This window comes from Diceros bicornis, unplaced genomic scaffold (genome assembly GCF_020826845.1).
Source record: "Diceros bicornis minor isolate mBicDic1 unplaced genomic scaffold, mDicBic1.mat.cur scaffold_200_ctg1, whole genome shotgun sequence".
Taxonomy (NCBI): domain Eukaryota; kingdom Metazoa; phylum Chordata; class Mammalia; order Perissodactyla; family Rhinocerotidae; genus Diceros; species Diceros bicornis.
In genome coordinates, this window is record NW_026691091.1 from 577335 (window position 1) to 590034 (window position 12700).

Below are 12700 nucleotides of genomic sequence, written 5' to 3' on the forward strand. Positions count from 1 at the left end.
AAAGAAAAAAATCTGTATATCTTATACGATCTGGTTTCGAATCATGTATCAAACTACAAAGATTTCAGATCCTGCAACAGACTATAAAGATGCCATAATCAAGAGAGCGGGTATGAGAGAGAGAATAGACACATTGATCAAAGGAACAAAGAGAGAGTCCAGAACCACACCCAAATGGTCATTTGATCTTTGACCAGTTTGGCAATGCAAATCAATGAGAGACATGACAGTCATTCAACCAATGGTGCTGGGACAACCAATGGTGCTGGGACAACCAATAGAAATATAAGGGAAAACACCCTGACAACTACTTCATACTATAGACAAAAATGAATTAAAAATGGATCGTGGACCTAAGCATAAAAGCTAAAACTATAAAACTTCCAAAAGGAATTATAGGAGAAAATATTTGAGACTTTGTGGTTACTTCTTACACAGGAAACAAAAGGTATGTATAACAGAAGAAAAATTTTGTAAATTTGAATTTATCAAAATAAAAAATCCTGCTCTTAAAAAATGAAAAAGAAGAAAAGGCAAGCCACATCTTGGGAGAAAATATATGACAAAGGAATGGCTTGTCTCCAGGATACAAAGAGAACACTCACAACTCAGTAAAGAGATGAACAGGACAATTAAAAAGTGAGCAAAATATTTGAATAAATACTTTCAAATGGGACAAATTGCCAATAAGCATGTGAAAAGATGTTTAACATCAGCAGTCAACAATGAATGAAAATTAGAGTCACAATGACCATTGCAGACATATAAGAACATATTGTCTTAAATTTAAAAGACTAATAACTGAATATTTTCAGTTAATCTAGGTGTGGCCAAGGTCAGCGAAGAAAGAAAGAGAGGGAGTGAGGTGGGACCACTATTCATTGCTACCCGCCAGTAGCAGGGGCTGTGCGAGAGCTCTGCTGCCATGATTTAATCCTCGAGTTCCTCTGAGAAGGCCGTTATCCCTCTTTACCCAGAGGCCACGTAGGTTGAAACTCAGATCCCTCTGATTCCAGAATTCTTGGTTTATCCATGATATCACGTGGTCCTCGGGGACACACAGCAAGACCATCTGCCGTGGGATTCCTTATGCTTGCCCTTTCTGGGATCAAACCTTGTCCCCAAATTTCTGAGTGGTACTAATTACAGTTAAAGGTAGTGGAAGTGAAGCTGAATAGCTCACTACAAATCTCTGGGTTCCACAGCGGAACCAGGTTCCTCTGGGTTCAGGAGGAACTCCTTGGACCCAACGCACCTTCAAGCCACAGAAAAGCAATCACCTCCAAAAGGCGGTGTATCATCTGTAAATCTTCGACAAATTTTGTTTTTAACTCTGCTTGTTTGAAGAAAAATATACCATTACTTTTAGCCTAAGCATGTGAATGCGGAAGATAGTCCAGTGAACTGGTAGAGTACCCAGGAAGCCACCAAAGATGTTCAAAGAATTAAGTTAAATGTGACTCCAGCTTAAAATATGTTCATAGAAATAGCACATTCCTGTGACTCTGCAATAGAGTTTGAATCTTTTCACACATAGCTTAGTCACAGATTTCTTACAGCATACAGGAATAGCCTCTTGGAATGGTCATTGTTTTCATGTTGAGTGTCTTGCCTGAGAATTTTTATATTCAGTTAGGGACCTGAAGTCATATACTTCTCTTACTCACAAATAATATTTCAATATGTGATCTAAAAGATTACATCTTGTATCAACTTAGTAAACTGGAGCCGACTGAAAACAAGCAATTACTAAAAATAGCTTCCAGTTTCTTAACTAGAAAATCTTCCATGGAAATAAGGGCTGTCCTTTCACACACCTGGCTGATTTATAACTGAAGATGCTGTACCCACTTGAGATCTCCAGAAAGGGAGAGTGGACATCAGTGAGGGCTCTGACATGTCTATAATCTGCTAACAAAGAAAACTTTGAATGTTTTCTTTATGTCCATATTTCTTACACATCACTGTTGCCCTAGGAAGCAACACCGCCTTCTCTGCCTGCTGTGTTCCATCACACTCCATCTCCCTGTCTCTGTCCGTCATCTTGGTATTTACCTTCCGTTCATCCTTTCTGTTCTTTTATTCTTGCTTCCTCCTTTCCTGCTGTACTTTGGGTTAACTAAGTATTTCTTTACATTGCATTTTATCTTCTCTATTGGGTTTTTTTGCTGTAACTCTTCATGTTATATTTTATTGTTACTACAGGGTTTATAAATACACATCCTTAATTTAATACAATCTACTTTGAATTAATATGACACCACTTTGTATGTAATGTAAAATCCTTACAACAGTATAATTCCATTTAACTTCTCCTATCCTTTGTGCTTTGTAGGTTACATATTTCAATTCAATGTATATTGTAGGTTCTACAGTGCATTATTATATTACTCTAAAGAATCAGTTAACTTTTAAAGATTATTAGTTAAAAAAATCTTTTATACCTACCCACATTTTACAATTTCTAACACTCTTATAAATACAAATTTCCATTTTCCTTTAGCCTGACTTTCTTTAGCAATTATGGTGTGAACCTGCTGGCAATACATTCTTTCAGCTTTTGATCATCTGAAAATATCTTTATTCTGCTTTCGCTTCTGAGAGATATTTTAAGTGGACATAGAAGTCTAGATTGATGCTTTTCATCTTTATCACTTTAAAGAAGTAACCCATTTCTTGTGGCCTACATTGTTTCTGATGGAACGGACTCATTCTTATCATTATTCCTCTCTATAAAATGTGTTTTTTAATCTGCTTGAAGAATTCCTTTTTTAAATAAACGTTTTATTTTAGAACAGTTTTAGATTTACAGTAAAATTACAAGGATAATACAGGGAGTTCTCATAGCCCCCACACCCCAGTTTACCCTATTACTAACATTTTACTATAGGATATTCCATTTGTCACAACTAATGAATCAATATTGATATATCGTTATTAACTGAAGTCTGTATGTTATTCAGATTTTCTTGTTTTTTACCTAACATCCTAATTCAGTTCACGGATCCCATCCAGGACACAACATTACATGTAGCCCTGTCTCCTCAGCCTCCTTTGGGCTACGGTAGTTTCTCAGACTTTCCCTGTTTTGGTGACCTTGACAGTTTGGAGGATTCCTGACAGATTGGTCAGGAATCTTGTAGAATGTGTCTCAGTTTGGATTTGTCTGTTGTTTTCCTAATGATGGGACTGGGGTTATGTGTTCTTGGGAGGAGAGACACAGAGGCAGGGTGCCTTTTTCATCACACTGTATCTAAGTTACATCTCAACATGGCTTATCACTATTGATGTTGACCCCAATCACCTGGCTGAGGTGGGGTTGTCAAGTGTCTCCACTGTAAAGTGACTCTCACCCCCTTTCCATGCTGTGCTCTGTGGGAGGAATTTACTATGTGCAGCCCACACCTAAGGAGTGAAGAGTTATGCTCCACCACTTACAGGGCAGAATATCTGCGTGAATTATTTGAAGTTCTGAAGATGGGAGACATCCATTCTCCCCCATTTTTAATTCATTCTATCATTTGTTTATATAAGTATGGGCTCATAGATATCTATTTATACTTTGGGTTATGACCAAGTAACTCTATTTTGTTCCTCCAGTTGGTCCAGTTTTGGCCATTGGGAGCTCTTTAGGATGGCTCCTGTGTCCCTTTGACAGACTGCATCTTTGTGCATTTTAATAATTGCTTCCTTACTTCTGTCATTACAAGATGCACCAGCCTCATCTTCTATATTTCCTACTCCATCCCTAGAAACAGCCATCTCTCCAAGAAGCCTTTAGGATTTTCTTTTTATCTTTAACTTGATGGAATTGACCATGATGTGCCCAGGTTTGGGTTTCTTTGTGTTTCTCCTCTTGTTGTAACATTACATATTGTACATTTGTTTAATATACACATCACGCTTGCAGTGTCTGGCACATAACACGTGCTCAACACATATTAGCTATTACAATTATTAGTGTAAAAAGATCTCATTTGCATTACATCTGAGGTCCTAAGTGACCTGGGAACCAATCTCCTTTTTGACCAAAATTTCACTAACTTTATCTCTTTTATGTGTGTTCTTCTCACCCTAATCACATTTCGTTTTTGCACACATAGCTGCTGTAGTAACATCTTCCCAGAAGGCACCGTGAGTCCTCCCAGAAGCCGTATTCTGCCATCCATGTGGCTCCATTGTGGTGCTTTCTCCTGTTGACCGAATGTGCTTACAAGTCAGAAGGGTGGTTGTCCAGGGTCTTCCTGTTCCCCCTTCCTCTTTGAGGATGGCTTTCAGTGGAATATCAATAAAATGCTACCTAACTGTTTATGATATTTATTTTCTAATGTTTTTATTCCTCTACCTTTACCCGCATTTCCAGCCTTAGGTTGTTAGAAATACCTTTATAATGTCTCTGAAGGCTCTTGAACCCTACGAAAATGCTAGTAATGTTGATTGGGGTAGCAGTAAGATTATCTTACAATGGAATTTGTGAGTAGGCTTTTGAATTTTTGAATCCTGATTTAACTGAGCCTCTTTTTCTCCTCTAAGAAGACTTAGAGGGAGTTAAAACAAACCAAGAGGGAAAATGAATCAAAATATCCCTTTATTTTTAATGGGATTGGGCAAGAGATCCCAATGGCCTCAGAACCCAATGTTTAGCGAATGTGCTGGACCATGTAGAGGGCACTACTTTTTTTTTTCCCCTACTCCAGGAAGGTCTGAATAGTCTCAATTCAAAGAAAGCACAAATATCACTCCTATATATTTCCCTTTAACGTCTAAGCCTTAGTGTCAGCCATCGTCAATATAACTAGAAGAAAGACTGATTAAAAAGAATCCAGGGCTGCCAAAAGCCAGGACAGACACAGAGAGAAGCCTAGAGCTGTCTTAGTTCAACTTGGCCAGATTTCCTGTGGTCACCACTTTGCACCAAATCTTAGGGCCACAGCCTTGGCCTTCTCCATTCTGTCCACTTCCACTGTGTCATCATGTGGAAGAAGAGAAAGAAAGAGCAAGTCAGAGTCTCAGAGGGCCGTCCTGTCCAGAGTGTATTTTTACAATTTTTGAAGGAAAGTGGTGGGGGGAGATCTTCAGTTTTATGTATACAAGAAAAACGTAAAAATTCTGGATTCCCAGGAAAGGTAAGACAATAGGGCATGGTCTTGTGCAGCCTCTTTTGTTGTTCTTCTCACATTTCGGGGTCAAGAAGAGAAGATGGTGATGGGCATGCATTATAGCTCCTGCTCCAACAGGTCCACAGCCAAGAACTCCACCCTATCCCAACTAACATTATAAATCATATCTGGGTGTGTTGCCTACAAAACTATCAAGACAGTGGTATAAACATACAAATGATAATTTAAAAAAAAATGATCAGTTACTTAAATACCCCAAATTCACGGCCACTTTATAAAATTTAGTAGGTATCTCTTTCCGTTATGGAATTACTTATCTCCACAGATAAGTAAAAATTTCATCGAAGTGTATCTTCCCTTATTTTGTTACCAAGAGAAAATCCCAATATATGGCCCCTTCCCCACTTATTCTGCTCATCTCTGAGTCAAAAGCTGAAAGAACAGTCTTTATTTGGAGGCTAATTTGCTTAAGTTTCAACTTCAGCCTGTGGAATCATTCATGGGAGCTGACACAGCCACCTCAGTACCCCCGGAGCCGGGTTTTCTCAAACCCAATGCTTTCACATTCCTCATCTTTCCACGGCTCTAAGAACAGTTAGTAGAGATAAGAATAGCACAGCAATGACCCCACACCCATAAAATTGAGAAAACATCAATAACAGAATGAAACGTGAAGACTGCAGCAACTTTAAATCTACGTACCAAGTCTAGACTGACACCACTATCAGTACAGTCAGCAACCTCATCTGGACCCTCCCTTCTGCCTACTGTGTCATTACACTTTGTGAGTCGTCTCTCTCTCCTTCTCTGCCGTTTTATGTAACAGTTCTTTCAAGTATGCCCTAGCATCCTCAAACCTCCAGGGATTTCCATTTCTCAGACATCACAAAGAACACAGAAGTAAGAGACAAATTTCTCTTAAAATTTACCTTCAAGGCTACACATTTATCTGCATCTTTATATATCGTGTTTTCTGTCTTTCCTCCTTCCTGTAGGCTAATTTCCCTGTGTGTTCTCTGGATCACATCTCCTCTTACCTCCTCAGACTATTTGATTTATTCAGTTATTCTCTCTCGCTTCTCTCTCTCAACTTCTTTATATTTCCTAACATGTAAATCCATATCTGTACGTTAAAACACCTCCCCTGATCCCACATCCTTTTTTAATTATCACTCTTCTGCATGCCACATATTAAGCTTTTAAATGGGTTTCAATGCGTTAATTTTTTCCTCACTTTCCACTTTTTTGCTTGTTTTTGTTGTTGTTGTTTTTCATTGTAGTAAAATACACACATATAAGATTGACCATCTTAACTATTTTTAAGAGTACAGTTCAGTGGCATTAAGTACATTCACATTGTTGTGCAGCCATCACCACCATCCATCTCCAGAATACTTTTCACCTTGTAAAACTGAAGTTCTATACCCATTAAACAGTAACTCTCCATCCCCGCCTCCCCCAGCCCCTGGCAGCCTCCGTTCTACTTTCTGTCTCTGTGAATTTGACTACTCTAGAGACCTTATATAACTGAATCATACAGTATTTGTTCTTTTGTGACTGGCTTATTTCACTCAGCATAATGTTCTTAAGGTTTATCCATGTTGTAGCATGTGTCAGAATTTCCTTCCTTTTTAAGGCTGAATAATATTCCATTGTATGAATATGCCACATTCTGTTTATCCATTCATCTGTCAATGGACGCTTGACTTGCTTCCACATTTTAGCTATTGTGAATAATGCTGCTATGGAAATGGGTGTACACATATCTCTTCAAGACCCCACTTTCAATTCCTTTGGATGTATACTCAGAAGTGAAATTGCTGGATCGTATGTTATTTTTTTAAATTTTTTGAGAAACCACCATACTGTTTTCCACAGAGATTGTGCCATTTTATATTCCCACCAACAGTGCACAAAGGTCTCTTTCACTTTTTTAGCCACTATGATCTTGTTTTACACCAGCTATTTAATTGAAACTATTCTTGACAGGATCGCTACTTAATTCCCTACCACTAAATCCAATAGTTCTTATTCCGTCTCTATTAATCATAATTTCTCACGAGTTTTCATTCATTAATAAATATTTATTGAGTGCTTACTCTGTGCCAGCCACTGTTGTACTTACTGGGGACGTAGTAACAAATGAGACAGATGAAAAACCCTGACCTTGTTAAGGTGTGTTAAAAATAAAAAAGCAAATGGTAAGTGGCAAATGTAAAGCAAAGACAATATCTGGGAGTTATTGATGAAAAGGTATTGAAAAGTTAAATAACTGGTTAGAGAGAAATCACTGAGAAGATGACCTTTGTGTAAAGACAAAAAGGAAATGTATGCCGAATGGTACACTTAAATTGGGTGAATTTGTGCTTTGCAGTTAATATCTCAAAAAAGCTGTTAAAAAAAATAAGTGGTAGAGAAATTTACAATTCGGTTATCAGCAGGAAAATAAAGAGAAGAAGAAAGAGAAAAACCAGTTTGAGAACAGGGGAAACTTTGCATTAATTAGACAAATTAGTTTTGAGGTTATGGCGAGGAGATTAAGTGTAAGGTGCGCAGTTGGGTGACAGAAATGAGAGATGAGGCCTCAGAAGAGATATCCAGATATAAGCGATACTGAGGGGCTGCGTGGAGCCCGTAGACAGTACCCAATATGTTCTCAGAGCATCACTTAATTGCTGCTCTACTCCTGATACTCAAGATGAAGTTAAACCTCTTTGAAAGTCTTATTGACTCCTTAAAATCACCAGTTCTGGTTTTTCTATTCATATTTTACACTTGAGAGACTATAACATGTTATGAGATTACAATTGTGTAAACCTATTGCTAAATTTAATTTACTTTTTGTGAGACATATAGTCATAGTTACTCACTTAAAGTAAATGCCATTTAGTAATGGTAGGATGCTGTTTTGAAACTAATGAGAATATTCTAAAACATAACACATTCAATATGTATAATTTGTTGCTTATTGTGTTTTCAGTCTTTTGTACATTTAGTCAAATATAGAGTGCCAATTGTAGACTCAAATTCAATGCATTGATTTCAAGTTTCATTTCATTTCAACAAAATGGTAAGATTTGGTCCAACAACAAAGATTTCCAAGGATTTCTGTCCATTAAACATTTCTTCTAAAGAGCTTTTTCAAAGAGTTAATGGTAACTTAATCAAATACACATGGTTTAACATTTCTTTGCAAATCCAGTGATTGAGGAGAAAAACAAATTTGTGCAAAATGTGTTTGCCAGAACCTTTCAAAAATAGGTTAAGATGTATTTTGTTGAAAATGAAAGGCTGCTGGTTTCTCCCATCTCTATCAGCAGATACCGTTGTTGAAAAAAGGAGAGCCAAACCCAAAAATGATGGGACACTAGAACCAGATGTGAGTTCTCACACAGGAAAGTGTTTCATGATGTTCCAGACAACTAACACTACCAGCTTTGGTTACCATCAAATGGAGGCTTTGCAGCTGACACAGTTCCAGCCCTTTGGTAAGTGGTCTTGGGGTTGGCTCCAGAAGGATTGTCTCCTGCACCTGGTCTCCAAGCCTTTCTGTTATTCCTCTCTAGACTAATAGCCTTCAATATTAGTCTAAATCTTTCATCCATGACAAAAACACATATTACCTTTTTTGAATTAAACAAAACTCCACTCTATTGCATAAACTTATTACATAAACTTATGTAAGCTTAGGTTTCATTAGTAAAATGGGGATAACATTGCCTTCCTTCCAATTCATTGAGACAATTGGAGGTGTTACATACCCAGTTTAGAAGAGCGACCAGAATGAGGACTCCTCATTGTGAGTGGCCAGGACTCAAGGGTCTTTGCTCCCCAGACCCACTTCTCTCACTTCAGCACAGCTATATTTTGGAGTATTTCCCTGTGACACCACGCTTGAGTCTAATTTCTGTGGCATTCCATATTTTTTAGGTTGTAACAGAAATCCAATTTGAACTAAAGTAATGAAAATAGGATTTATTGGAAGAGTACAAAAGTAGAAGACAAAATTAGTGAAAAATATAAAGGAGGTAAGGCATCTCCTAGCATCACTGTCAGCAATCTCTCTCCCAGTACCCACCCCTCTTCCTCTCTCTCTATCTCTCTTTCTTTCGATCTCTTTGTATTTTGTCTTTGCTTTTTGTTTTTCTTTCTGTCTCAGCTTCATGCTCTTGTACGTCTGATGGCTTTCTTCACACAGCTGAGCACACAGCTGCTGGGAGCTCAGGAGTCACATCCTTAAAGAGTTGGGAGAATGTGAAGGAGATTTGTTCCCCAGAGAGTTGGACAGGAAACTCCTGGAGGGTGCCGACTGGCCTGGAGAGTCAGGTGTGTCTTCCTGGACCAACCATTGTTCTGAGGGATGGAGTATGCTGACTCACCCAGGGTCAGGGCCCACCTGGAGCCAGAGAGTGTGGAGACTGTGAGGGCAGCACTCCTCTTTTTCAAGAACCAGATGGTCAGACAGGAGATTTACCAAGGGAAGAAGGGTTACAGTTTCAGGCAAAATAATTTTTGTTTACTGTAGAAGTAGTAAAAAATACTAAGCTGCAATTAATAGCATTGTGCGTGTATGATTCAGATAGCCATTCCTGTCTTCAAATAGGCTTTCTAGACACATCAAAATGTGAAAATAGTTGAACAACACGAGTTTCTCAAATTATTAAAGTATTTTAAGAAATTAGGATAAAAAAATCCTTGCCCAAATGATGATGACAGTCTATTCACAGTTGTAAATGAGCCAAGAGAGAACGTAAGTCTGCATAGATTACTCAGAATTTTCTCCAATAAAGAGGTCAATCTGGAGTGCTCTTGTCCTCAACGCTAACCCTTGATTCTCCCCTTAGAGTGCTGAGAGCACTGGATTTCACTCCTCGCTCTCATATGTTAGAAATGAGATCTCCTCCTCCTTCTTCTATCCTCTGCTCTCCTTCACTTATAGATTAAAAGTATTTATTAAGCACACAGTAGGTGCCAGCAGGAGTCCAGGAACTGGTTTATAGTGAATAATATTACACATGGAGTTGATTCCTTATGCAGTGAGGCTAATGGAATGCCTTCTACATCCTGGACATTCTGACTAAATTGTATTGTCCTACACACACTGTTAATACATCCTTCATTATTTTCCTTGCAGGCATTTTTATACAAGAGTAGTGAATTGTTTGAACATTATCTTCCGTTCTCAAAATATTTTCAAAAGATGCTATTTCCTTTTAGTTAAATATAGTCGTGTTCAATAGTGTTTGAATCGTGCACTTCATTGGATGCTGGGGGCAATCTCAGCCACCCTTCTCTGCTTCCTCTCCATAGCACTCTTCACTGTCAGATACACGATACAACTGACTATTTATTACACTGAATGTCCATCTGCTCCACGAGAAGGCAAGTGCCACGTGGTGGGGGTTTCTCTTCTCTGTTTGCTCCGCTATCCCAGTGCCAAGAAAAGTGTCTGGTGTCTAGCAGGCTCTCAAATTATATTTGTTGAATTGGGCAAAAATAAGACACAATGTCTGTCTTTGAAGAGATTTCATCTAGTTGGGACAGCAGAAATCTAAACTGTGACAGCAGATGCAGACATGGCCAGTGGAGGGTTCTCCATTCAAACTGGAACAGGAGAGGTCAAGAGACAATCTTAGCTGTTTTCTACATAAATCAATGGGAGTAAGATTGTAGATCTGGGTGCCTCATGTTGAAAGTTATGTTTTCCTAATAACCGCACTGTCTTTGAAAAGTAAATTGTAAACTAGATTTTGTGATTTAACAGAAAGCTGTCTTTCATTATGAACTTAGAAGAAAATAATAGAAAAACGGCCAAATGGGATACTTAAAAAACTCAATCTGCATTGAACAAAAACTGCAAGGATTAATAATTAAAATGCCTTTTGCTCTGAGGAAGTCTTAGCCTTTTCCCCTCTGCAAGTACAGGAATTTAGGTCAGGCAGCTGAAGGTAATCGAGAAGGCCTCCCCCTTTGAAAGAATACTGAGATTGGGCCCCCACGCTCGGGTCTGATAAGACAGACAGTTAGAATAACTTAGTAGGAACCTTCTCTAAAAGCTGCATCATCTGGTGGGCCATAGAGAGGCTGAGAGCAGGGCTGTTTTCCAACAACCACCAGAAGATGCTAGGGGAGCCAAATGAGGAATCTTAATCAGGTAAATATTAAGACTAAACTGAAAAATTGGAGGGCAAGAAGTTTACCTTACGCCCCATGACCAGCACTTGGAAAGTGGTCAAGGATGCTTTTCCCTTGAGTTGAGGTCGCCTGCCAGCATCTACAGGTGTCCTGGCTGCTCAGTTTCTATGAACAAGTCTTATCTTTAAAAGTGTATCTTGGGATCAGTCTTTCTCACCAAGAGAGTTACTAAATTCATATTGTTTGACATCATTCTGCCCGCGTAGGAAAGAACATGGGGAAACTGCAAACTAGATGGTGAGTTTGAAGATCTCAGGTATCTGTTGCTAGGAAAGTTACCATCACTTCCACTTAGTAGAAAACACCAAATTACTCACCAAATGTAATTCATAGAATCTCAAATGAAATAACCAATATTTAATAGTGGTTATCAAATGTGAATGTGCCAAAAGAATACAAAACAACATTTTAAAAATGCATGTTTTCAAGAATTGTTCTAAACATGCACAAATTAACATACATGCACACATGTACACACATTAATTTACACTCACGCACACACATACACGTACATGCAAATACATACAAATGTACGCACACAGATATATACATGCATACATCTATAATTTGTTTTACTAGGTTTAAAGTGGAAAGATTTACATTTTTATGAACATCCCGAGGCATCCACAAGTGGACAGTCTTAGCAGGCCTGCGCCATGAGAAATCCTGCTGTGGGAGGTGGCCCCTGCCAATTCATTTGATTTCTGTGACTGCAAACACAGAAGAATGTAGCAAAATTATTGAATGCCTAGAGCAAGCCTGTGGCCACCTTGCTACAGGTCTGTTTCTACTACCCCCAACCTAGTTTCCTCATTGTGGTGGGAGAAGGGAACTAGCAATGATATGTCAGATGCAGAGAAAGTGATTTTCGTGCACAGTCTCATGTAATTCACACAGTGACATTGACACTGGTCACATCATCTTTGTTGTACAGCCAGGAGAATGAAAGTTCAGAGTGATTAATAATATGCTGGAGGCCACACAGCCTGTTGGCGGTTGAGCCTGAGGCTCTGAGCACTTGTCTGTTGACTGCCCCGCACTGTGTGCAGGGTCTGATCTCAGGAATTGATTCTGAGACCTGGTGCCATCTGAAGACTAGTGGGGTTTTGGGAGGTTTGTACTCTAAGCCTGGTGGTCATTGGACAAGGACATGTGTTTATTTATCAAGCTGTGAATTTGAGATTTGTGTGTACTTTGCTGCATGTATGTATAGCTCAATTAACAGAACAACAAACATTTGTCCTTGGAATTAGACACAGGGGTTAGAACAAACCTGTTCATGCGTGACAACAAGGTTCCTGGACTTCAGCCCAGTTTTAGAGCAGTGGTGGCTGTGCAAGTGCTGTAGAAATGAATGCAGCCTGGAAAGACTTGATGACTTCACA